The sequence below is a fragment of the Myripristis murdjan genome, chromosome 5 (assembly GCF_902150065.1).
Source record: "Myripristis murdjan chromosome 5, fMyrMur1.1, whole genome shotgun sequence".
NCBI classification, from domain to species: Eukaryota; Metazoa; Chordata; class Actinopteri; order Holocentriformes; family Holocentridae; genus Myripristis; species Myripristis murdjan.
The window spans coordinates 4,198,955-4,226,186 of NC_043984.1; the positions used below are offsets into that span (position 1 = coordinate 4,198,955).

General features: G+C 40.0%; 1 protein-coding gene across 1 annotated transcript in view; it reads left to right on the plus strand.

Annotated features, from left to right (window-relative positions):
• The window catches only part of ephb2b (eph receptor B2b), a 131,419-nt gene that overhangs the window by 1,048 nt on the left and 103,139 nt on the right, over positions 1-27,232 (plus strand). The window lies entirely within an intron of this gene.

The following is a 27,232-nucleotide window of genomic DNA, read 5'->3' on the forward strand; positions in this document are numbered from 1 at the left end:
AGTCATCTTAAGGTGCAAAGAGCAGGTGAATTTGTGCTGCTGAACTCGATTTGCCCTGTGACAGCAGAGGAGACCACTGCCACATAAAAAAGGGGAAGTGTCAACCCATCCATTCATTCAGTCTATTTTGAGGATGCTGTTGGGAAACAAACGTGTCTTCCTGTGGCCAGCCAAGGCAAACCTCATAATTACAGGTGGAGCCAAGAAACTCTGACAAAACAAACCCAGCCACATGCATCCAATACAGGAGAAAACCCTTATATGGCTGTTTGTTTGGATGTGTTTAAGATGTTTGTTCTGTTATAATAACATCCGGTTAAAAATGGCCAGTAAAGGTTAGCTGTGTGGCCTGCTGCTTACTTAGGCCCCAGGAAGCATTGGAAGAGGTGGACAGCCTTAATGTATAGAAATGTACACTATCTGATTACGAAGCTTACATATTTGTAATAAATAAACAAATAACTAAATAACCCCCCCCCCCCCCCCCAAAAAAAAAACAAAACAAAAAAAACAAAACAAAAAAAAACAACAACATACTGTGGAGGCTTACAGTGCCAGATTCCCCTTACCATTTTTTATTGTAGTTTCCAATGTTGCCTTCCTAATTTCAGTTCCTATTTGAACATCGAATCCTGTCCTAATGTGTACAAATTCAGGAACATTTTCAGCAGTGAAAAGTACAGCTGGCACAGCTCTGAAACCTTTCACACAGAGGATACTATACAAGAATTACTCTAAACTATTTTGAGTTGGAATTTTGTTTATATATTTTCATATTTTTACTACATACATAATATATATAATAAAAACAATCAGAAGTAATTATTTTGTAGTACTAGAGAAGTTTTGTCCACAGTTTATTCAGTAAAAAAAAAATTATAAATGTGTCATAAAAAGATACCGTGGCTCCCAAATACTACTATCATTTGACTATTTTATTTTTTAATCCATTTCTTTTTGCTTATTCAGTAAGCTGTATTTTTTTTTTTTTTTAAATCAAATTATCGTGGTTATTTGGTTTTAATTACAAGCTTAATCTTTTGCTGTACTGTCCAAGAGCAAGGGAACCACAGGATGTGAAAAATGCCAAAAATAACAGCAGGTCCACACAACACAGTGTTTCAGTTCCACTTGCTTTCTTTGTTTCTTTCTGTCGGAAACACACGCATGGCTATAGTTACTGTGTGTGCCTCCTTGCAAAGTGTACGAACTGCCAGACATTTATGTAGAAGCCCAGAGCACACAGTGCAACACCAAGCAGTCGACATCTTCCCTGCTCAATGTGGCAACATGATTGCAGGATTCAAATGGTAAATAGAAGATTACGGTGTATTAAAGCCTACCTCTTGCTCATTTAAGAAAATACTCTTGAGTTTTAGTATTGCGATATAAATAAATTATGCATGCTGCCATGGCCTTTGGCCTACTGTATGAAAGGTTTTTGATTTGGAAACCCGGTGAGTCCCTTCGTCCACTCAGTACAGCCCCCCTCCATTTTACCCTGTAAATCACCCTAGCCGATTGTCCAATGAAGTTGCAGGGATGGCTTACGTATGAGAAATAAAAGGGTTGAAAAAGAGGTCACTGCAGCCTTAATCCGAAAGAAAGAAAAAACAACCGCACGCAATAGAAAAGAACCCTAAGTGGATCATTTTGACACCTTTACTGCCGTGGCACAATTACAGTGACAACAGTTTTTCCATGGTTTATTTTGTTTTATGAAGATATGTTTCATAAATCTCTTATTTTTGAAATCCTCTGCCATTCTGTGCCGAAATATACGCTAAATACCATTGTACAGTCATTTCAGATGTCATCGTACAGTAAGTTGGGCTGACTCAAAACACTTATGCTGAAGAAAAGGTTGGGTAATTAAAAATCGAAAAAATTCCTGTGACAAAATAATTCATATAACGTGAAGTACTGATGTTTTGTGGAAAGCAAAAATCTGAGACGGCATTTTTCTATTACAAATGTTCAACAAACAGAGTAGGGGCGACACCATGAGAATCGGAAGATGAAAGTTTTAGTCAGCGTTTACATTCGACCATGTCCAAGTGATCATTTTGTGAATCCTGTTTACTATGCAACACTGCAATCGCGGAAAAATATTCACGGAAATAGTGCAAACGTGCCAATATCTACATTTGGATTTAACAACCCACTACCATGTCCATCCTCTCAACTCAACCATACATTTTGGACAATAAACGGCACTCCATTTTTCAAAGGTATTTCATTTGCTCTGTTGAATGCTAAGCATCTCTAAATTGTTGATTAGTGTTAATGTAAGCTGCCATTGATGTCAAGTCTTGTTGGTTTAGTTAATGGGAACAGACAGGCTCTTTTAGGAAGTTAATGGAAGTAGAACTGGCAGGGAAATTAGCTTAGCTGTGTCAAACATGTCTATGAAAACACATTTGTGGATTTATCCCATCTGTAGTTTACCCGTTCACTGTTGGCTGTATTCATTTGAGAACCATAATAAAAAAAACTCTCATCTTCTAATTTGGTTGAGTGGAAATTCACAGATTCATCGTGGTGATAAAATTGTAGCAGCTGTCATTGTACCGAGGAGATGAAATTTACTGGATAGATCATTCGGCTTTTCCAGTGTCTTCCTCCTTATATTGTGGTATTGCAGATGGTACAGTGGAAATGCTGTGAACATATTCAGTGAGGTTAGGTGTCACTATGATGCAATAACAACCTCCTCCAGACTTGTATGTAGGTTGTTTTTAGGGCCAGCTGGATGATAGATCACTTTGATGCATTTTTTTCCCCCTTTTCTTTGAAGAAACTATAACGGAATACAAACCACAGCAGAAGCTGGTGAAGTGGGATAGAATGAGATCACAGTATGGAGTCTTTTAAAAAATGTCTCACAGATTTGATTGCATTTCAACATGTGCAGCATTCCTTCAGCCCTGTGCATTGGAACTTGCTCAGTAGAAAGTGAAGTTGGCATATGCAGGCCGCACAAATGTTTTTTATGCTATTATTATACCGTTCAGATTTGTTTAATACATATATTTATGTTTGTGTTTTGCATGTCCTTTTGAGTACTTCACCATATCATCTCGTATTGCAAGGCAGCCTGCCAGTTCAAGGCGCAGTATAATTGTTAATGTTTTGAAAATCCAGCCAAGTTTGGTAAAGATGCTTTCATATGTAAATCCAGAAGCTGTTTTTGAACTGCAGTTGTTTTGTTAGCAGCACAAGTGTGAGTGTAACATGGAAGCATTATGGTTTGTGGACGAGTAACAAAAGACAGAGGGAGGTGGGCTCCGAAATGGGATTAAATAAAGGTAAAATGAGCGACCGTATACAATCCAGTGTTTTCTCAGTCCACCCAATGAGCAGATGCAGGGAGCCGGCCTGCACGCCAACCGCCACAGTAGGCTTTCACAAAGAATCTGTCTCTATTCAATCCCTAATCCATGCTGCCCAGGGCCCAGGCATTGTCACTTTGCATGCAAAATTTCAATTAGTGCTGGTACCAGTTGTTTCACTTGAAGGGGGGTGTCGCATTTCAGGGACATCTATGGCTACCTTGAGGGTGAGATTAAGGCAGGAGTATCACCATGGCTCTGAGATGCTGTTTGATGACGAGGCAGATGCCTGCCTAAAAAATGCAGTTCTCTATAAAGCATGTGTCACTGCATTTGAGCTGCCATGTTTCATTAGTTTTAACACAAAATTGAATATCTAAAAATTTGATGTTGCTGCTAGATCATGGCAAACAATGACCAAAATGCATACACTTTGACTTAGACAGCTTTGTAGCAACTCTTACACAGGAGTTTTAGTACTGGTTGGTTTAAATGTGAGAGTTCTTTACTGTGCTGCTCGCATCAGCTTGGTCAGTCAGTTTAGATGAACTGAGACTAAGTTCAAGACCATGTGGATTGTTTAACGCTGTTGCCGTGTTTTCAGCTGTTCGACTCCCACTGCTGCAGTCCACTATCAAGTGCCAGTTCTTCTTCTGTAGTTCTTTCGCTAATCCACTCCAGACTTACACGCCCTCTAGAGGTGACAGTTAAGTTGAATTTTAGTTTGCAGAGCCATTTGATGAAACCTACTGAAGTTGTGCTACTACCTGTTTGTGTCTTACTGTCCACCCGTGATTCACTACACCATTTATTAGTAAGTAATAGCTCCTCAGGGACAAATATGTCTTCAATGTGTCAAATGTTTGGTATGGACCTGGAAAGGTGTTTGCAGTGAATGAAAAAGGTTGATAGGTAGGAAAAATCAACACACAGGCCATCTGGGTATGTGCAGGGTACAGCTAACAGTTTGATGATGCTGTCATGTGGCTCTTAATGCTTGTTAGCATCACAAATCATTGTTACCACACATATTCTGGTGACAGCATAGATCAAATCATGCCAGGTTGGAAAAAGAAAAATAGATGTTTCAGTGTAAAACTACATGATTTGTATGGCAAAGGATTCATGTGAGAGTAGCAAATCTGTCAGAAGTGAGAGATTTTTCAGAGAAAACTATTAGTAGTTGACAAGTGTTTTTCTTTCTGGAGAGTTGTTTGTTAACTCAGAGTTCATATGTATTTGGGGCAGGTTTTCAGAATGATCTTATAATGTTGAATTAACTCTGATGTGTTGGACTTAAATGAGCTACATCTCTTCATGGATGAATGCACAGGATCTGAAAATAAAATGAATCATTGTATACTTGGTTACCAAGAAAGTGCATGTGTATTGTACCTCTTTTTTATTTAAAAAAAAAAAAAAAAAAGGTCCCTTGTGTTGCTTAAATTATGATAATACTCCATTAAATTTGTGTTTTATCACATGAAAGCTCATCTACTGACAAAATCATATTAATCCACTCAGTATAGAAGGCTATTAGCTGTTCAACAGTCACAATAATATCCTTTAACTATACTTTTTTTAGTTCATTGACCTGGCTAGGTAAATGCTATTGTGCATTTAAACCAAGAGACTTGAAATGGCTGAAACTAAGAGGACCTTCTTGAATAGGCACTGGTATTATTAAGAGTTGACAACAATTGAGAAAATACATCACAAGTGCATACATGTTCCACTTTGGCAAAGGAAGCTCTACAGGATATTTCAGTCTGTAGTCTCATCAGATCTTTATTCTGACAGACAACAAGCTGTATCAGCCCCATTTCACTTTGTATGTCAGCTGAAAGCAGATCTGGGACAAAACGTTATTTGCAGCTAATTCTTAATGATTGTGTTATCCTCTTTGATGTACCAAATGAGGTACTTGATGAGACACTGTAGGTTAGTTGTCCCAGAAAAATATACAGCTTGACTTTAAATTACTTATCCTTGATTGTCTAAACTCTGAGGCATTTATTGTCTTGTCTATACACCAGGCAGCTGTGTACGCCAAAAGAAAAATGTGCTTCCAGTTAATAGTTGGCACACGGCAAGCTCCTTTTTAACAGATATTTTTTTGAAATTTTGTATTTACTTTATATTGGCTATTTCAGTAATCCAAGCCTAGATAGTGCACATTCAAGAACTTTTGCAGCACGCTTAGTTGTGCACAACCTGAGCTTGGTTCATAAAGTAGTGTAGCATATCAATTTCTAAATGGACCAAGTGTAGAATTTCCACCTAACCGTTTTTTATGTAACACTAGAGGTACTGTGTGCTATAAATGGTGAACAGATGCATTACGTAAAAATGTATTATTTGCTGAGGGTCAGGTGAAATATGGGTCTTGAGTTTTGTTTTTCTTGCAGTACTTTAGGGATACGTATGTTGTTCTACCCAAGGGCTATAATTGTTTCAGGCTGTGGTTGGGGAAAAAAGCACATGGCTTAAAAGTGAACAGTTATGACTAAGGCTATTATAACAGTTTTATAGTGCCTCTTTAAATCTTAATCCTAACTATTTAAGACAATAATCATCTTCAAATTTCAATATTTTCAAACTTTATTACAGAAAGCATCTGCGTTGTAAATTACCTAATCTTACCAGGTTTGTGTTTCTTGGCGGATGTTATAAATTAATTCATTGAGACTAACTGTGCAGTTAAATTAAGGGTTGCTGGCCAGTAGGTCTGCTGCAGTGTAGAATATAGTCTGCACAGTGTTTTCTTATGGACTTATACAAAACTAGTTTGTTTTACCTCCACATAACCTCCGATATTTCACACAGAAATCTAGATCAAGGATGTTCTGGTATCCTGCTATCTTAATTAGCACATGTTAATTGGCAATGTGCAGTCTCTTGGTAAGTCATATTTATTAGGTAGAGCCTGATTCATCCAAACCCATCGGGAATGGAAACCATCGTGGGTAGGCGGCGGGGTGGGGGGTGGGAAGGTGGCACAGAAGTGTATTTTCAAACATTACTCATAACAGGAAACATGCAAGCACCAAAAATCAAAATGGCTCTGTAACATTAATTTGCAGCTCAAATTTTTTTTGCTGTCTACTAAGCATGAAAAAAATAAGCTAAAATATGCACAAAGTAATGTATTTGTGTTGTATTGTATTTCTGTGCCATTCAGCTGGGCCAGTCAGCTCATGAAATTGCAAATCAGATAAATGGAGCTGTATCAAAAGCTGATGAACTGATCAGTTCCTGTCACATGATGCATATTAGTGTTGAGTCGTACACATTAACAGTATGGCACTTTTAATATTCAACTGGGTGAACCCGGCTACTGAGCTAAGACGCATGCAGAGGGAGACACAGGCGGAGGAGGAGGAGGCAGAGGCGGAGGGAGAGTGTACCCTGAGAGAGGTCAGACCTCGTTTCAGAGACCCCCATCCACACACACCCCAGGTACTGTGACACTGCCTTTATGAGCGCGCCCGGAGAACACAAACCCAGCGGATTAGTGTCTGGCTCTCAATGTCCCCGGGAGCAGAGCCCATCGGCCGAGACAAAGAGGGGCTGATTGCGTTGTCATCTGCATCACAAAGGGAAGCCTTTTCCACCTGAACTACTGCCTCTACGCCGCGCCGCACATCACATCTATCAGCGACTCTGGACTCACGTGACATCTGCCTTTTGTTTTTTGTTCATCCCTCTTCCCTCCCCGCATGTTCTTTCTTTCTTTCTTTCTCTCTCTCTCTCTCTCTCTCTAGCCCCCACCGTCTGTCCAGCATGGCCCATATCAACAGCAGGACCTCCCCCTCCCTTCTCAGCAGAGGCTCGCTTCCCATTCTGCACCACCTCTGACCGTTTTCTGCTTTTGCCAGTAGTTATGTGCTCAGCACGGTCTGCATCATCTCTTGCTGTCTTTCCTTTTCTGGCACTGGCTGGCTAGCTGTAGCTCCACTCGACTAACATGCAGACACACAGACAAAAGACCCAGTCTCCTGCTGACAGACCCTAACAGGTCTATCGGGCTCACTCGGATAGAGAGAACACCCCAGCTGCGGTGCTGCCAGCAAGCAGACATGTTTTATCTGATTAGTGTACAAGGCGGGCAGGATCTGGTGTTCTGTAACAGATGAGGGTTGTCTTGTGCTGGTGACCCAGCCAGGTCAAGCAGCCATAACATGGAGAGCACAGATAGATCAAGCTCTCCTCATGGGATTATCTTCTTATGTGTATTTACATATTACTCCACTTGAGTTTCCCATCGGCATTATGTTGTTTTCTGTAGTGTATACAGTGCCCTACCATTTTTTTGAAATCCTCTTCTACCTTTCATATTTTATGGTTTGAAGTTGCTCTGCTCACCATCTTAGAAAATGATAGTTTTTTTTGTTTTGTTTTGTTTTGTTTTTTTTTGAGAAGGAAAAGGAGCTGTCTCAGGCATGTTAACTGAAACTGAAAGCTACACTTTCTTCCCAGTATGGAAAGATGCATTATGAATAAATTCAATGGCTCAAACAGGATGTGACATTTAAAAAAGCACAGGGAGGTAGGCAATGAGGATAGAGAATGACTTTTCCTGTCCTAAAGTGTGATAGTTGAGGTTTCTATTCACAACTAATTGCATTAGCTTAGAGAATAGGGAGTTAACAGGAGACAATTAACTGATTTGGCCTTTGGCTGTGACTTGTCTGTTTTTAGTGAGCAGGAGCTAATCTTGAGTTTTCCTAGATTAATTCAGATAGTGTGTTCCGTCAGTTTCCCAACCCCGAGCTCAGACGTAGATATGCTTCAGTAAGATTGGTGAAATTTGACATGGGCAGGTGCCTCACAGAAATCAACCCTTGCTCCAGGCTGAAATTACAGGATGTTAGATTTGTCCAAACCATTATGTATTACTGGGTCCATTTTGATGACCCGTGCTTGTACTAATAAAGAACAGAGAAGAAAGGAGGAGAGACACAAAGTGACATAAAAATTAAGTGTTAGGCTAATAGATAAAAAGCAAGAAAGGAGGAGGTTTAAAAGGTGAGAAATCTCAAAGACAAGGGTCATCATGGCAAAAGGGTAAATGCACTTAGTGTTTAATCGGCTGTAGTCCAATTATGGAGGCCTGTGCAGGGCCACAGAGGCTGATTGTCAACACAGACTTAGCTCTGGTAAGCGAACAAGGGTTTCCAGATTACCAGTGGATGGCAGGTGAAGCCTGAAACAAGCTTCAGCTTCACAGACCCCTGTAACATCTTCCTCAAGTAGCCTACATACTGTGTAAATAGACACTTGCTTCCAAGTGGCCTACATGCGAAACCAAAAAGTTTGTACTTTGTGCTGCTATCAGATTACATTAAGGATTTCATGTTTTATAGCCTTTCTATTATTTGTTTCCTATTCAGCTATTTTTTTTCTGTCTTAGGATAATGGAGTTCCAGATTACAAAGCAATGTCAAGAAAACTGAACAGACATCCAATATATGATCCTGCACTTGGCTTAGTGTCACATGTGAATAAATTGAGCACAGTTAATTCTGGTATGATTGTTTTTTTTCTGTAATTTTATATGTTAGGATTTTAAAGGTTAGCAGTATTAAAGACCCATACAAATGATTTTGAATAATTGGCCAATTTACTACAGTACTATTACAGTACCCCCACCTTATGATGTTATGCTTCTGTGGCTAACAAAGTTATCATCATTCATAAACCATAGAACTGATAATTGTTTGTCAAACATTTCCCCGGGGACTATTTTCTGGCAGAAGGAGTGTTTCACTCCACCCAATTTCAAGTCATTAAAAACACAACAGTGCTTCTGCTTTGAGGGAAAACTAATGTAGATGATGTTATTATGGTGGTACTGGTGAGAAGAAAGTTTGAAGTCTCTGAAAGTTCATTTTCATGTTACAGTGGAATGAATGGAAACCAATGGGTGGATAAAAGGGAGGAAAAATGATATCGCAGCTCTAAAACATAACTGCAAAGCAGAAACATGAAGTTGATACATTTTGTAGATATTAGGTTAAACATACAAATATGGTCTTTTAAACTGCAAATACTATAAATTTGGCTCTGCCTGTAGCTCTGTCCTTAGCTTGGGGCGGCGTGGCTCAGGAGGTAGAGGGGTCGTCCAGTAACCGGAGGGTTCCCGATTCGATCCCCGGCTCCTCCAGAGGGTGTCGAAGTGTCCTTGAGCAAGACACTGAACCCCTCACCACTCCTGATGGACAGCTAGGCGCCTTGCATGGCAGCCTCTGCCGTCAGTGTGTGAATGGGTGAATGTGAGGCAAAAACATTGTAAAGCTTTGAGTGGTCGGTAGACTAGAAAAGTGCTATAGAAATGCAGTCCATTTAGCCTCTTTCAGTTCAAAAGGCATTGTTGATAATGTAGATTCTTCTGTAGGGAAAAAAAAAAATAATTAAATGCCAAATTGGCCTGACATTCAATATTTGCCAGATGTTCACAGACTAACCTGCTGTAAAGTTCAGCTGATGAGTCAAAATATATATATACACACACAATAACTGAATTGTGATTAATTGAAGAATCATGATTGAATGGAACGGTGACCCAAGAGGCGTAATTAAATCGAATTGTGAGATCACTGGTGAACCCTGCTTCATACCACTCTCATCAGTTTATCTGAGCTTAGTCCTGATCAATAACCTTGGCTTAGTCAAGATCAGACCTATGTACGTGTTTGTGGAGTCACATCAATAGATACTTCATCACAGATATTTCACATTCAGTTCAGCCAATGATAAATGCCCCATTTGGGCAGAGAAAGCTTACCTGCATTTACATAATCACTTCTCTGAAAGTGGATCATGTGTAGGGAGCGTTTGACAGCAGGATCTGCCAGTCCCGCACTTGTAAAAGCTCCTATTAATGCATTAACATCTTGTCCCCCTCTTGTTCCAACTAACAGTTCATTGTTATTTTATCCTAATTTCAATCCTGTTAAAAGATTTTCAGCAGGAAATACTATCCCAGAAACACACGCCCACGGCTCCAGAGCAGCCAGAGAAGGAGCGATATATGTCTGTTGGGGTCAATGAAACAAAGTCTGGAGTCACAGTGCAACCATGAGGTAACATACCTCACCAAAACAGGAGCCAGGTATATAAGTAGATGCTGAAATGATGACTATTTTCCATGCCTTTCTCTGGATGGATTTTCGGATAGTAATCACAGTGGATCGTTTGGGAGGGCAGCTGGAAAATCCATGGAGAATCTCAGGAGACCTGCTGTGGCTGTGAAATCAATGCAGAGATCCAGCTGAGACCATTCAGTAAAGTAAATGACATATGATAGGGTTAAGCATGTCGAATATTATTCGTATATAGGCCTAGGCCAAATCAGTTTTTTTTTTATCTGCAGATAACGCAGTCAAGTATGGACGTCAATAGAAGAGCCACAGGCTCTCTTGTATTTTCCACACCTACAGACCACACTGTAGATAGCCATGTTTTGTGTGCGCTTCACAAGTAGAGCCTGACTGGTTCTGGATTTTTTTGGGCTGACTTTATATATTAATTTTTGGGAGAAGAAAAAAAACCTGTTATACTGATAAACTGGATGATTTAAAAACATGGTAGCAAGGAATCCACAAATTTTGATATTTGCTTATAATGAAGATATGGAGGCTTGATATTTTACAGTTCAGTAATGAACTTAACTTATTAACATATTCCATGTCATCATCTGATCATCTGTGATACTCACATGCTATAGAAAGTATTGCAAACAATGGATTTTGCTTTACAAACTAATGACCTAATTAATGATAATGCTGTTTTTAAATTATCAGCTGCGTTATGTACTGTCTTTTGCCAGCATATATGCCAGTACTGATCTGCGATGAGCCAATACTGGACAGCCGATATATCAGTCATTATTATCAAGCGACAATGCACTCTGCTTCACTCTGGTGAGACCGTTGTTGAATATACAGAATTTAATTTTTTTTGTTGAAAATTATTGTGCATTCACACAAGCAAAAAAATGTAATTTGTCATCTCCTACCAGGAGTAATTCAAAGGAAATACTCCATAGTGTCTGTATTGTATCTTAAGTGTGTAGCTTAACAGACAAATGCTGGAGAACTGTTGCTATTTAACAGAACACTTCAAATAATAATTTGTGACATTTATAAAATGTTTCCATATTGCTACAGCAAAAGTGATTTGCTTTGAGCAGAAGAACTGGGCAGTTCGCATGAACAGTGATGGCTATCTCGATAGAACAAGGAAAAGACTGTCACCTACAAAGAACTTAAAATTAATCAGCACAAAATCCAAGTAAAAATAAGTTATAGTAAAAAAATGTCAACTTAAAAAAAGGAAAATAACACAACTGTCTATGTTTATAATTCATAGCACATAAAACCAAATGCAAGCAAAACTTCTGTTATCTCCATGTGAAAAATTACAACTTTCATAAAGCAAAAATACATAACATATGCCATTTGGTGGACTTTTTTTCTGAAGTGGCTTACGGTGCCATGAGACCATGTATTTTTTCCACTGATGCCCTCAATTCACAGGGAATTGAATCAACTAAACCTGCCAATGGTTGTGCCATGCTCTGTCCATTGCAATACCTCCTGCCTGATAACACCTCCACTAAGCATTTCTCAAGCTGCTCTCCTTTGGAAACAGTTTGACACTTTGTAATGGTCAAGCAGGCATATTGCATGCATGTAGTGGCTGCACGAGTCCCTTGATGGACCTGCTGTCAAGAAGCCTGCCTGTTGAAGTGATTGAAAAAACATGTTAGGGATTAGCCTTGCATCCGTGTCTCTGTGAAGCTCTGGCAGGGTTGTGCGTCAGGAGTTGCACTGCTCTCTGGGCCTGCCACAGTGCTGAGCGATGGAATAGGTAGGGCTAGACCTCAGTACTCCTACTGTGCTAACACACTACTGTATCACACGCACATTCTCAGACTTCATATACACATATGGTGCAGGGCCACACGTACACAAGCCCACAGTCACACACACACACACACACACACACACACACACACACACACACACACACACACACAGACATGCACGTACACATGTCTCCACCCGGTAGCTTAACATACCCTGCTGTCAACTAAGAGGAATGAGTGGAGGCCAAGAGAATACGGGGATTTAAATCCTCACTCCAGAGGAGGTCCCTGGGGACACCACATTCAACTGTTTTTCCACAAAGAGGAAGGCAATTGTTGTCTTACTTTAGCTTCGTTTTACCTTACTGAGCAAAATGGAAAGGCTTTGGTTCATTTCCCAGTGTGACTTAACATTTCTTCCCACCATTTAAAACAAAACAAAACAAAACAAAACAAAACAAAACAAAACAAAACAAAACAAAACAAAACAAAACAAAACAAAACAAAACAAAACAAAAACAAAAACAAAAACAAACAAACAAAACAAAAAAAAAAAAAACAGCAGGACGCTACATTATGCAGAATTGCTTCTCCTTTGGTCTTAGTGCCTATATTAATCTGTCATGCTTGTAAGAAATAGAAGTTGAGGCCATGTAGTGTGTGACGGTTTTCCTCCTGATGGACAGGGTTTTGGCATGAGCACGTACTAGTAATCTCACTTTCTCAGACTTTCTTTCTCACTCTCTGCCTTTCTTTTTTCTTGCTGTGTGACTTAAACATACACATGCACACCCGACTTTGGTCAGCATTCAACATCTGCAGGGTTGTCTGTCTGGCTTTTTTGGAATTATGGCATTAACTTGGAAACTAGAGGCCCAGAGCTGGATTAGTGTCTAGGAGGTGTGAACACAAGGTCAGGGCAAAGATGGCCTTTCAACTAACATTTTGTCACCAACTTTTGTAAGCATGCTGTCACAAAGTAAAAATCTATGTCCCTCCAACGTTTAAGTTTTGCGATTGTGTACTGGCATTCACTCTCTCTCTGATAAATGCTCACACTTTTGATTTTTGGTTGTTCTATAGACAGGCAGATGTTACAAAGGTCTCTTCGGCTTCTGTTGCTGCTGTTCATGACTTGGCATGATACCTGGGCCAGGTGCCTTCAAAACCACAGAAATGGAACTCCTAAAATATTTAGAGGCATAAATTGCACCAGGGCCAGGCTTAGCAAGCTGCATGGTACAGTGACTCCACTAAAAATAGGCTCGAGCAGTGGTTTTCAGTGTGGGGGCTGGGGGCCTATCACTGATGTGATGTTAAATATCTTATATGTTTCACTGTCAGATCAATAATTACAAATGCAGTTTTTTGTGCTTTTTGAAAATACTGCAAATTTTCTTGTAATCTTTTTTGCAATACTTGTTTTGCTAAATGTATGATATTTCACTTATACTTTTTGGCTAATATTTTACCTATGTCCTTGTAATTTTTTTGCTAATTTGCAAATCGCCTTTTTCCGATGTTTTTGAAAGAAATCAAGTGAAGTAACTCAAGTTTTGAAGGGCTAATGAGCGTCAAAAAGGGGGTCCAGAATATGAAACATTTTGAAAACCCCCAGGTTTGCAGGTCTCGCCAGGGCCACTTGCTGCATCTGCCATTTTGACGGTTGTAAGTAATCAGTGAAATAGACATTTTACATTTGTATTTCAGGCATTTGAGTTACATTTCCACCCAGAATAACAGGTGCATCAAGAGTATTTGGAATATGGAGTCTAATTATTATTCATTAACAAATGGCTGTTTACATATGTTCAGGTGGTTAATTTGCAGAAAGAGTTTGCTGCAGCACTCGAATTAAGAGGAAACGTTTGGCTTTCAAAGGTTTTTGCTTCTCAGTTGTGGTAAGGCAGCTGACCCACCGATTAACAACACCTAATCCTTCATCTTACAAAAGAAGTGTGCTAAACTCTCACTCATTGTCTCTCACACTTATGTTGGGTGGCTGGAGGGCTCTTCTCAACAGCCTGCTCACATAGCCTCACATGCCAGTGCGTTTCAAAACATCACATTCGCTGCCATCTTTACCTCCTTTGTCCTGCTCTGAGCCTGTTCAATAAAAAAACACCGGCTTCAACCTCCTTTCCTTTCTCTCTCCATCCGCCACCTGTCATCTCCATGCTAATGCAAAACATTAACAGCCGCATAGCTGAGATGGAAATGCACCACTTCAGAGAGAAATGCATTACCTGTCACTCTGTTTCTGGATTAGAACTTCATTGGTGCCAAACGATTTAAGGGGCTTTTGCTTGGTTGTCAGGAGAGACATGATTGCGCCTGTGGCCATAAGGAAACATATGTGCTGGGTTTTGAAGGCGTCAGGCAGGCAGCTCCAGATGTGTGGGGTGAATGGTGTGTGCTTTTTTTTTCTTTTCTCACTTGAGCGTGTGTCAGACGCTGTGTACAGCTGCATGGAGCAAAAGTTAAAGCCATTTCACAGGGAGTAAGGAGGAGGTGAGAACCAGCAGGTCTAATTGAGGCGGTTAATGGGCTGTCGGAAAGCATCCCTCTTCCTGGGGTAGCACATTGAGGAGCTGTACATCACTGAACTTAAGCTGTTGAAAACACCTCTTGTTTGAACACGAGCTAGCCAAGACACATCCAATTTAGGGGATTTTTAACGATGTAAACATTGCTTGATGAATATTGTCATACTTGACTCATTTGCACCAGATGTGGAGCATTTATGACACAGGATTTAACAGTCTCGCTTTGTTCTGTCTTTGTGGGGCCCCACCTCTGCCTTAAACTCTTTCCTTGTTTCTACTTTTTTAAAATGGCCATTCTAACAAATCACTTGATCTTAGTACTTAAGTATTCTGAAAACAAGTGTATTTTCTGGGATCAAGTTGCATTTTCTTCTGGGGAAAATTGACTGATCTGCCTTATGCCTTGTTGCTTATTTCAAAGAAATTCCCAAAACAAGTAAAACTGCCATCAGTAACTACATTAAAAAGCGATCTGCTTCCCACTGGCAGGTTTTTCATATGTTTTCACAAAAAAACAAAATTTAGGACTGAATACAGGGATAAATATCTTCAGAATATTTTAGCTGCGTTCCCAGCCTCAGCTGGCCTCAGCCCTTGCCTCAACCACATCCCTCTTTCATAGTCCAAGCCCCATTCCTCTCGGCCTGGCTCAAGCCCCAGCCTTGCTCTTGCTCTTGCTCTCACTTTGTTCCTCCCCCTGCAGCTCCAGCACTTATTCCTGCTCAAGTCACAGCTTCAACAGTTGACGAAGAGCACATTCTCATTGGCAGCAGTGGTCAATGGTTAGTAGCTGCATAGGCAGAAAGGCTTGAGCACCTGTGAACTGCTTACCAAAACCGCAGGCTTGCACTGGTAAACGGCACTACTCGTGCAGTAGGAGATCCATGTATTGCTCAAGGGCATTTCAGTGGTTTTATTTGATGATAGGGGAGAGCACTCCTTGCTCACTCACCCCAGACATTTTTTCTAGCCATGGGGCTACTACCACCTTCTTTGTAAGTGTCGAAAAAACAGTATAGTCAAAAAATAGGGAAGTATTTGACGTCCTTGGCGCAGTGAAGTGCTCCTCAGGGATGTAGCTGAGAAGGTGCAAGGTTCAGAAGCACATGGTGGTTTGATTTAGACTGCATACATTTAATATACAGTGGCTTTGCTGCTGCATCACAAATCTCTTAGGAACCACAGCTGACGTCATTATTGGCTGTGCATAAATAATGTCTAAATATGTAACAGTAGAGCACGAGGGAGAGACACCTGGAAAAATAATTGTAGCTGCATGGATATAGGTCAGTTAAGTAATGTTTTAAAACAAAATGAATACACAAAAGACTTTTGATTTATTAAGATTTATGTCAAAATTTACTGTCAGTAACTTTGATAAAGAAAAGCAATTTAAATTGTATATATGTTAAGTCGCTTGACATAACGCTGCAGCTAGAAATCTTAATGGCAAAGATATCAGTTGTGTGGCAACATTTTAAAATAACAGATATTAGACAGACAGAAAGGTTCAGAGCTGAATATACAGCCAGGAACTGGCATACAACAGAGGTATGTCATCAAGTGTCATCAATCATCCGAAAGGTGAAATTATTAGTGAAGGAAAATCTGGCACGCTATATTATCTATATAGTCTCCATTCTTGAATGCACTTGGAACTGTAGTAATTAAGCTGCACGAAGAAAGAAATATTTCTATATATATTTTTTAAAAAAAGATACACATTTCATAGTTTATTCGGAAATCACAATGAATATTCTGGACACACTTTTTCAGTAGCCAGTTTTCCTGTGTAATTTTTGGGGGGACAGTTCTACATTTGTCCCATATCTGTTGCTGTTTGGGCTTAATTTATGATTCAAGTTGGGGTTCTAGTGCAAAAAACAATTTTTTTTATCATAAAATAATCATCACTTCCAGGGCACTGGACTGTAGTTTTTTAGTTTTGGATTATAGATGCAATTACAATATTTATTTTAATTCCATATTTTCTCTTTCAGTGGTGGCAGTTTCCTTGCTGTGGTGGTATAACACTGCTAATGAAAATGGAGGAAACACTGCCATAGCAAAATGATCAACTCCTAGACTTAAGCTAGGCCTCGTCATTTTTGTTGAGATGGCCAAGTTGTATGTTTGAAAGAGAATCACCCTGCAAAGAGCTGAAGTACGGTTGTCAGAGGCTGCATTGAAGCACATGCACACCTTCTATATGCAGTATTATAACACCGTCTCATTTCTGTGCCAGAGAAAACAACACTTTTTTGTTAGAAGCCATCCTCTCTGAAAGGAAAAACACTTATTATAGTATATAGAATATTATATGCTGTGAAGTGCCTAGAGAAATCAGACTGCTACAGTGATGCTTCAATTGCCCTTGAAGCACTTGTCTGAATTGTCACTAGAATTTTTTTTTTTTTTTTTTTTTTTTTTTACAGGCGCCATGCACAGTAGGTGGGGAAAGCAAATGATGATTAAAGACTCAAAGAGTCTAGATGACATTAATCAAGTCTTGCATTGAGCCTTAATCACTCAGTTGCAATTAAAACTCTTAACACTCTGGCTAGACAGTGTTTTAACCTCAATGTCCAGCTTTCAGATGGAGCTGCAAGGATTTGAGTTCTCATTTCTAGAGAACACTTAAAGATAACAGTGCTTCAAGTTTTTTTTCTTTTTTGCTCTGTAATCAGTTTCAAATGAGAGCCGGGCCTTTTGGCAGACTTCTTATGGCTGTGGGTTTGATTCAGCCAAAAGCCTCTTGCAGAGCGGATGAATAGGCAGCGACAGTTCATTCATAGAATCTCAACAGCAAAGGCCACATTAGGAGATCCCCTATTTGGTTTATCAGCATTTCCTTTTTGAGCTCATTTCAATTTCAGTAATTATCCTACATTCTGAGAGCACTATGTAGAAGATGTCTTTTTGTGCAAATGAAACTGGCTTTGTATTCATCTGCCGAGGAAAGATTGGGCTGAAATAAAAAATGTTCTCTTCAAACAGTCATTTCATTTCAGCCAAGATTATTTGGTGTTTTCTTTTGTATGGCTTTCTGTTATCAGTCAGGGTGCTATCATGGTGAAGGAGCTGCAATAAAGGAAGTGACTCTCTCCATTCATGATGTTGAGCATACAGTAGGGCTTGCATGTTGTGATTGCTATTCTTGTTGCATATACCTCCTCCTCTCCTGTTTTGATTGTTCTCCACCTCCTGCCTCCCTCTCTCTCTGCTCCTCCTACTTCATACCAAGCCTGAGTGACTGATGCAGCCCATGCTCCTATCAGCTACCCCACCTCTACCACACCCCTGTATCCCCACTACTGTATGTCAGATCAGTTTAACACAAAATTACAGACTAAACCAGCGTTGAGTTAGGTTTCCATAGTGACAAACTATAGTCATCATACCCTGAGGCTTAACATTTTGGCTGATCTCGTCTTAAATAGAGGGTTAGGAAAAGTGTTTATATGATTCAGAATCCAAATTGCTTTCATTGACAAGTAAAATAAATGCACAGGAATTTGTCTCAGTGCACAGCTGTGGTTCTGTTCTCTCTCTCTCTCTCTTTCTGTCTCTCTCTCGCTCTCTCTCTCTCTCTCTCTCTCTCTCAATCTACTCCTTAGAAAGGAAGAAGCACAGCACTGCCTCGGACTCCTTCCCTCGTGTGATCGTCTTAAATCTGTAATTCAATCAGTGCTAATAGCAGCGACGCAGTTGCTCATTTCTGTCCTGTATGCGTGGCTTTGCAGCCCCCTCAGCCACTCTGCCAACAGGAGTTTACACGGCTGAGTAGGAGTCGGATGTGATTTTCAACGAAGGCCATCTGCACAGAGGGTCTCCAGTGCGTGCAAGCAGCATATGCTTTAGTGTGTGGGTAACAGAGCTGGTGAACACGCTTGTTCCCCGAGTGAATTAACCTGCCTTGACACGCTCCCTGTTGGCCTCTATCTTGGTTAAGGCTATCTGACAGTGAGGGGTTAAATCTCACAGGACCCCCCTGTAGTTTACCACAGGCCTCCCTCCCTTTCTCTCTCTCTCTCTCTCTCTCTCTCTCTCACACACACACACACACACACACACACACACACACTCTGTATATCCATCAATAGAGCATGAGCCATTAGTTCCCTCTAGCTCTCCAGCTAGTGGATTCAAGGCACATTGTATATATAAGACTCAGGGACTTTCTGAAAACAATAATCAGATATTTTTGTTGGCGAGCAAGATCCCGATTGAATGCAACCAACTGCCTTTTCCTTGTCAGCAGCAATATTTTAATACGTTCATTACTCAAGCCAGTCTTGGCAGGCTGGAACGTGAGCAATACATTACACATACACGCATGATGATGCTCTGTGCAAAAGCTGTAGTGAGGAAAATCATGCTTAATCCCCTCATTAAGAATGCAGAAGTCAGCATCTATTTCTCTCTCTTTCTAGCTCTCTTTATTGCCTAATGGTGGTTAACCAGCCCATCAGAAGATGAGCCTGGCTGGCTCAAGCTTGGTCATTTTTAGGCTCTAGAGGCAGATGGGGGGTGTACATTTTATCAAGGGATTTTGCATGGAGGTTCATCACATTTTGTCATGATCAGCACATCATCTACAATTAGTTTGGAGAGGTAAGCAGATTAAATGTCAGGGTATTACACAGCTGAGAGAGTTTAAACATTCAGCAGCCTCAGTGGAGAATATCCACCGCACATAAGTGTAAAAGTTGTATTACAGTAACCTTTTGAAACAGTGGTTATTGGAGTTATGGGATACGTGTTAGGCCAGAGGGGGAACAATACCCTGTGAGTATGCTTGATTCAGTTCTGTGCCCTCGAGGACTGCCCATGTTTCCTCTGGAGGTAATCCAGTGCAAGTGTTGCATGGCCTACTGGCCTTTAAAAATTATATGTGTGTGAGTTTTTGTTTCACTGCTCCACTTTTCATTGCTCCACATTAGCTAGACACTGTTGCTAGACAGATAGAGAAAAAGAGAGAAAAGAGTAAAGGGAGTGGAGGAGAGACAGAGAGGCGGATGAGCATGTTGAGGGTTGTAATATCCCCCGGCAATAGCACAGAACCCACAAGGGAAGACATAGAACTATAATTTCTCCTCAGCATGTTCTAGATGTTCCCTTTCTTCCTGCTTCTACAGTAAGTGACATGTCTGCTTGGGTTAACATAAGGAACACTGCCCTTAGTTTCCAGCGCAGAGCTGCTTTCATGTAAACTACAAGCAAATCGATGGGGGATTGGCCTGCTCTGCTTAATCGCTGCTTCACATTACGCACTCCTTAGAATAGGCACGCACACACAGACACCGACATATTAATGATGCTCTTGACAGAAATCTGACTGTTATTGCAGACATTTGGATGTAAGCCGCCATGTCCATTGAGGGGCCCTACATTATACTTAGTGAGAACAGAGAGGGCGGCTTTGTTGTGCTTCGGGGCTGAATACCATACGGAGATTGAGTAGAAATGACAGTCCATCTGTAGTGGCTGCCCTCAAGAGACTATTGTTGTCCCAGACAGCTAATCAACCAGCCATCCGGCTATCTAACCAGTCATCCTGACAAAAAAACAGACCAACTTGCTCACTGGCCACCCATCTGATCAGCCAAGTATTAAACAATCTGACTTTTCTTACAGATGAGACATCAAGTCAGGGATTACTTCCTCAAAATGCAAAATTCATGACCATGCATGCAAGGATTTATCTGAAGTGCAACAAAAAATAATGAATACAAATTATTTTATATCCAGAAAGTAAAGTCATATACACCACACTGGAATACTTTAGTGGCAGAATATTAATTATACTCTGTGAAAACATTTAACTGCTCAAAATAGCTTTGATAACATGTTGGCCCCCGAAGTGTGAGTAAATATCCATAATTGCATGGAGCACTACTGAGAGCAGTCACCTCCCATCTCATTGAATTTGGTTATTAGTCCTCTTTATTAGGCTATGAAATGACTGATTCATGTGGAATTCATATGGATTATTGTGCTATAGATTTAAAAACTGAAGCCACTCATCCTCTTGTAGAATAATTGCATATTTAACTGGATTTCAGAGATAGAAGCACAACAGTCTCCCTGTCTTCACTCTCTGCTGCTCTTGATAAACCCCGGGTCCTTGATTTCATTTTATGTCTCTGCTGTGAAATACACAGACTCTGACAGAGACTGTGATGGAAAGTGGAGCCCTGACCCCACTTATGTTTTTAGATTATGAGTGTAACAGATATTTGAAACAAATTTTCACTTAGAAAAACAGTAAATAAATAGATGACAATATTTTGAGAATTATACATCTGATTTTACTTAATGGCGTACTTGATTTTAAGAAGACGGAGGTCAGATTAGCGAGGAAAGATGATGAATTGCTTTCATTGAAACTGAGGAGACCAACAGTGCCATGTTTGCTTCAGTGTGGTACAAAGATTGGAGGCATAATTGTGAAAAAACATTCCAGTTATTTTCAAGTATAATATTAGCACAAGAACTGTGACAAATAAACCAATTTAAGTTGTAAATCTCCCTTATATTCTCTAATGGCTCTTGAGGACTGACAAACTGAGGGGATATCCTTCCATTCAGTGGTGTAGCTAAATGCTGTGCCGCTGTGTAAATGGCTTTCAGGGAGTACAAAGTGGCATGTGCCAGCAAATATCTCCCACCTGGCTATGCTGACAGGTGGACCAGAGGCTGTTTTTTGTCTGTAAACATCCATGAAGAGTCTGGCCTTTTAATGCTCCTAGATTGATTTTTCCAGATGATTACACTGACTCATCATTTTCATGAAACATACCTTTAATGGTGTTTTTCAAAAAATGTCTTAAGGTATTGCTTGAACAGCTGTTGATTTGAAGATTTTAATATGCATCATGCACCTTTAAATGCACATGGCTATAGAATTTGAATGTTCACTGTATAGTGCTATAATATATCTTGATGTATATGTGTTCGTTTTTTTTCTGTCCACTCATGAGATATAGACATTTTTGTCTATCTTTCACACAGTTAAAGCTGTGGCAGGAGCCCTGCTACGATAACCAGCTGCTAAAAATAGCCCCAGTGGTCCAGCCAAGAAACGCTGTTTCTCTCCAGTGAAAGGGCTGTGTTTGCGACATGCTCTGTCTTTGTTCTTCCTCTCCCCCTTTCGAAACACAGGGAGGGTGGCAGGCATTAGGGGAATGCTGATGCTGTTGTCTCCGCGTGCTGAGATTAGCCAGCTAGGTTTTGTGTGTATCCTCTCACTGTAAAGACCATTTAAAGCATAATATGCAAGGCTGTGGCTAGTGAAAGGGGATAATTCTCCTTTTCCAAATAGGCAGTAGATGTGTTGGATTGTATCTGACCATTCTGCTCTCACGGCAACAGAGAGAACAGAGAGCCATTGATGACATACATTTGACTTTGTTTTTCTCTGATACTTGTGGCTTTGTTAAAAATATTCATAGTCACGGGGAGCATCTACCCAGAGGTTTCTGAAACCTCTGACCTGCAGTACTCCTCTGCACATTCAGCCTAATATTGACTTCATCTAAAATGGACATTAGTTGAGTACTTCGGTGTTTGGGAATGATCTCTCCCCCTTTTTACACGCTGCTAGGTATAATAGCCAGTATTCACAGAATGAAAGCATTTAACTCCAATCAGTGGGATTTATGGCTCCTTTAAAAGGCAAAGGTGTCTTCTCTCTTTTGAAAGTGCAGTTTTGGCTGTCTTCCAGCTCATATTGGACCAATAGCTACGCATGATGAATTGTTATTATCTTGGCTTGCCTGCTTAGGATTCACACTTCTCTGCAAGTTTGAAGGGTTGCAGCATCCTCCTGCATTAAGTAGCAGTGGAACGGATTTAAGCAAAGTTTTACCTGCCAGCCATATGTCATGTTTTAGCCTGCAGAGATGAAACCCGACAAATATAAACCAAACAAATACAACCAAAGCCGGGGATTTATTTGACAGCTTGCATACAACCATCCATCCTCAGTTTCTCAAGCCCTTCTAGTTCGCCTGTCTTTCATGCACTGGTGTTCCCAAAGCCATTAGACTGAATAAGATGTTTTTTGTTGTTGTTGTTGTTTTTTTCTTTTTCTTTTTTCAGCTTAGTTCACGCAAGCAGAATAAATTGGGAGCAAGTGTCAAGGAGTTGAGTTCTATCTAGCTGAACAACAATGTTGTCTGTAGTCCTTCTCTGTGTGGGCATAAGGGAAGGAAAGTACATCAGGGTTAATGCCAGGAAGATGGAGAGCGCTGTTTTATTAACTGCAGGACTACTTTTGTTGCCAGTGGCTGCTGACTTTGATATTTTGAGGTTCTCATCCTATTAATGACTCATACTTTGTTCTTTATTCCAGTTACTCTGTAAGAAACAGTCACTTTGTTTGTGTTGGCGATCAGACAAATGTATTATTGCCAGTGGGAGTGGACCAAGCAACACATGAGCACAGTATTGAATAAAGTGCCTGACAGAGGTGCAGTTATTACACTGACAGAAGAATCCAGAGCAGAATCCTCAAGAGAATACTTAGGTGTGTATAACCTATTTTTATTAAGTCCCTCTGTCTATCCAGCCAGATGCATTGTGTACATAATGAACATGGGTTTGTGTCCCGACCCTTGACCCTCCCTTGGCTGATTATGACAGAGCCACTGGGAATGGGAGGTGGGGGAAGGTTAGGACTGTTGGATGAACTAGGGATCTACAGGAGGTGGGAAGTTGTAATCAGTTTCATGTCACTCTGGAGCTCAGTGCCACTCTGTGATGCAGTGGAACTGTATTGTGCAGTGTTACATGGAAATACACGTAGCTTGGTTATTGTTCAATATGTGACTCTCAAATATGAGATTTCATTTTCTGATAAGACAGATTGGGGCTTCTTCAGCTGTTTGTTGTGCTCAGGAAGGAAATTTGAATGAAATGGGAAAACAGTCAGCACATTAATTGAACTCAGCAATTGTCAATACAGTCAAAATATCATATCACAGTATTTTTCTTTTCAAATTGCTTTCATTGAAAACAGTATTTTCTCATGTAGTTTCAATCACAGATTATCCAGAATACTCCTGCATCGTCCAAATGTGCAATTCATCTGTTGTGTTGAAAAATATTGTGACAGCACTATTATAAAAACACACTGTATATTTTCATCTGTCTTTGCAGGTAGAACTTAGTTGTAGTGATAGGAAGAATGCAGTTCTTGATTGTTGAGATGCTGAATTTACCAGAATATTATGCAAATGTAACAGAGAACATTTAAAATAGGATCTAACAATGTGCACATTTTCTTGCTATATCATCCAGTGGTATTTTTGTTGTCCTGTTTTTCCAGACACTGATTTTGATGCATTAATTAAATTATTATTTGCAATATGAGAATAACTTCTTGTTTTTCACTGCATGGCTCCTTACATTTCTGGCATTTTTTTTAACAGTAAGTGCTTGGATTGATAGAAAAATAAGGGGGTGAAGAATTTAATCAAGGACTATACATGCTGGAAAAGACAGCCATAGTACTCGTGAATTGACAGGAAGTGACTCAATTGATGCTGAATTATGTTTGTGCTGCATGTGATGTGTTTTGTTCAAGAGCTGTCATTCTGCACTCTGTGAAGGGATTTGCCCCGCTGCTCAAGAATGTCGTATTGTCATTGACAGAAATGCTCATTCTGAATAACAGTATTATGGTACATTTTTAAATTTAGAAAAAAAAAAAAAAAAGCTTAACAGTATTTAAAGGGGTACCTGCTGTGTCTATAGATTACATCAAGTCAAACTAAATTTTAGATTATGTAAGAGATGAAAATCATGATTATTCAGTTTCTTGGTTTTTGATGAATGACAGGCTTGAGTTTGAAAAGGAAGCGGGGCCCGGGCCACTGTCTATAGACTGTGCTTTGGAGCTCATTTGCCTAATCTTGGGAACTAGAGTGGAAGCTGTGTATAATGAGGACTGAGGCTTGTCTGGGACAGGACTGTGGGTTTGGGGCTGTGGGGAGGCGACTTTGAAAGACATGAAGGTATTAATCGGACAAAAGGGGCAACCGAAAAGTTTGAACAGAGGGAGAACGCCTGTGGAATGGTCAAGCATTTTTGCATTTTGACTGCCTTTGTGAAGCTGCAAATCAAAAGACGGGGAGAGAGCGAGAGAAAGAGCAGAATGCAGTGATGTTTTCAAGTTTTCTGGAGGCTCGTCTTGAAAACGTTTGTCCACTTTGGAGCAGCAGGGACACTTTGTGATGTTACCACTACATGCAATGTGCAGATTTCCATCAGGGGTGGATCCCCTAAGCACAGTTCTGCTTTATTGAATGTAAAAAACAAAACAAACAAAAAAACAACAACAAAAAAAAAAAACCCAAGAAACCATCCAACCTCTAGTATTACTCTTCATCACTCGTTTACTCTTTACTCTTCGTTACTTTTTCCTGTTCTATCACAGTTTTCAGAAGATTTCAGAGGATAGGCCTATACATTTGTTTCATTTTTATTTTGTTTATTTAGTATTGTATCAGCACATGGGAAGTACTGTCCCTTTGATTTGCCCCTTAAAGGGAATTGATTGATTTATATTTACAAGAAATAATATGAAAGGTTTAATTCCAATGTGTTTATATCCATTTAAGAAAATGAATGGTTACCAAATTGATAGTGGTCAGTATTTTGAAACTACATGACCCAAATCTCTGAATGTTACAGGTTTTAAAGGGAAATTCCTTCATGATTGGAGAGTTTCCATTGATTCTTGCATTCCCTTTCTGTTTTACATTGCTGTAGAGTGTTTTATCACGTTGGAATCGGAAGACTCTAAGGTTCTGGTGCTATTTTGAATTACTTTTACTGAATGAATTATAAGTAATTGAAGTAAATTAACCCAAAAGGTTTGGCTGATTTAAAACTAACTTTAGGCCTAATTGCAGCGGACTAAAAATGGTTACAATTTATATTAAAAGGAAGGAATGTAAAAAACAATGAGAGCTGGAGCTGCATCAATCCAAGTTTTTTCAGTTCCAGTCTGATTCCAATTCTGATACCAGACCTCTTTTTTCTTGAATACTTGTCATTATCATTGTTGTTGTTGATGTTGTTGTTGTTGGTATTATGTGTAAGGTTACAGGGGGTGTAGCAAACAACACAGCACTTAGCCAGCTGTAATTAGCTCAATCAGTTGCAGACTTTCTACAGTTCATGGGTGACAAAAATTGCCTGGCCTTAATCCACGATTCTTAGCTCCAGACGTTTGTTACTCCGGTCGGGTAACAAACGTTAATGTGTGCTCAGACTGCAAGCATGTTCAGACTTCAGAGGACCCCTTTGGATTGAATGTTCGCATAGCCTTAGACTTCTTTCCTATGATGCATATTTAGCAGGTAAGCAGATTAATCTGTTTAGAAGTAATGTAGTCTTGAGTGCTACAGTGGGATATGCTAACATAATGACATGTCCAACAGTGTAATGTTAGCTCTAGCTATAACGTTTTAACATTATAACGTTAGCTGTTTGTTGTTGCTAGCCTAGGATAGCTACGTAAAATAATTTAGCCCTTTAGTTAAAACCCTCTTGGAGAATATTGTTATGTCATTCGTTAGATAATGTAGCCCTATATTATCGGGGATTAAAGCTAAATTACCTGACATCTTGAAGTTGCAACTGCTGAAGTGAGACCAGGTGATTGCATTGAGGTAGGGCAATAGCTTGTGAGACATAGCAACAGTAACTATGCGTGCTGCCAGCATCGGAATGGCGAATTCCATTTCTGTGAGACGTGATCAGAGGAGCAGTGTGGGGCGAACGGTGTGGGTGGGTGAAGAGGGGCGCAGGCTTGTCCGTGTAAAAATGACGTAACCGTGCTCATACGTGCACACACCTGCCCACCTCCTTGAACAAAGCTGACTTATCCTGAACTTTGATGGTGTGATGCAGTAAACGGTCACCCAGTTGACTAGTCAGTGGACACTAGGTATATTATGTTCTGTCTAGGTCTATCATCAAATGATGAAATTCGCCAAAGCCAGATATGGAAGCCAGCACAGGATGTGCCCCTGCTCTCACAACAAAACTAAACTGATGATCCCTACTCCAGTTTCACAGCTCTTCTGCCTGTTGGTATGTAGATTTGTATATTTGTAATACATTTAAGACATTTTTTAGGGGCATACTGTCACAGTTGTTATGCTTACAACATGCGGAACTGCATGTCAGCCTCACACGGGATACGGTGACTACAGCGGAGTGACAGTGCGGGGCCGCGTGCATGTACTTGAAATTGGCTCTGCACTTGAAATGGCATCATTATATATTTATAATTGATTAAACAAATAGACTCTGGATCGGCACATAGATTGGTAATGTCAGTCAGATATTTTATGTATGAATTATGTCAGTATTGGCACCCAAAAACTGATATTGGATTGGATCAGTCCCAACTCTAAAAACTCAAATCACACTGTAATTGTGTAACACTTAACACAAAGTCCATGGTG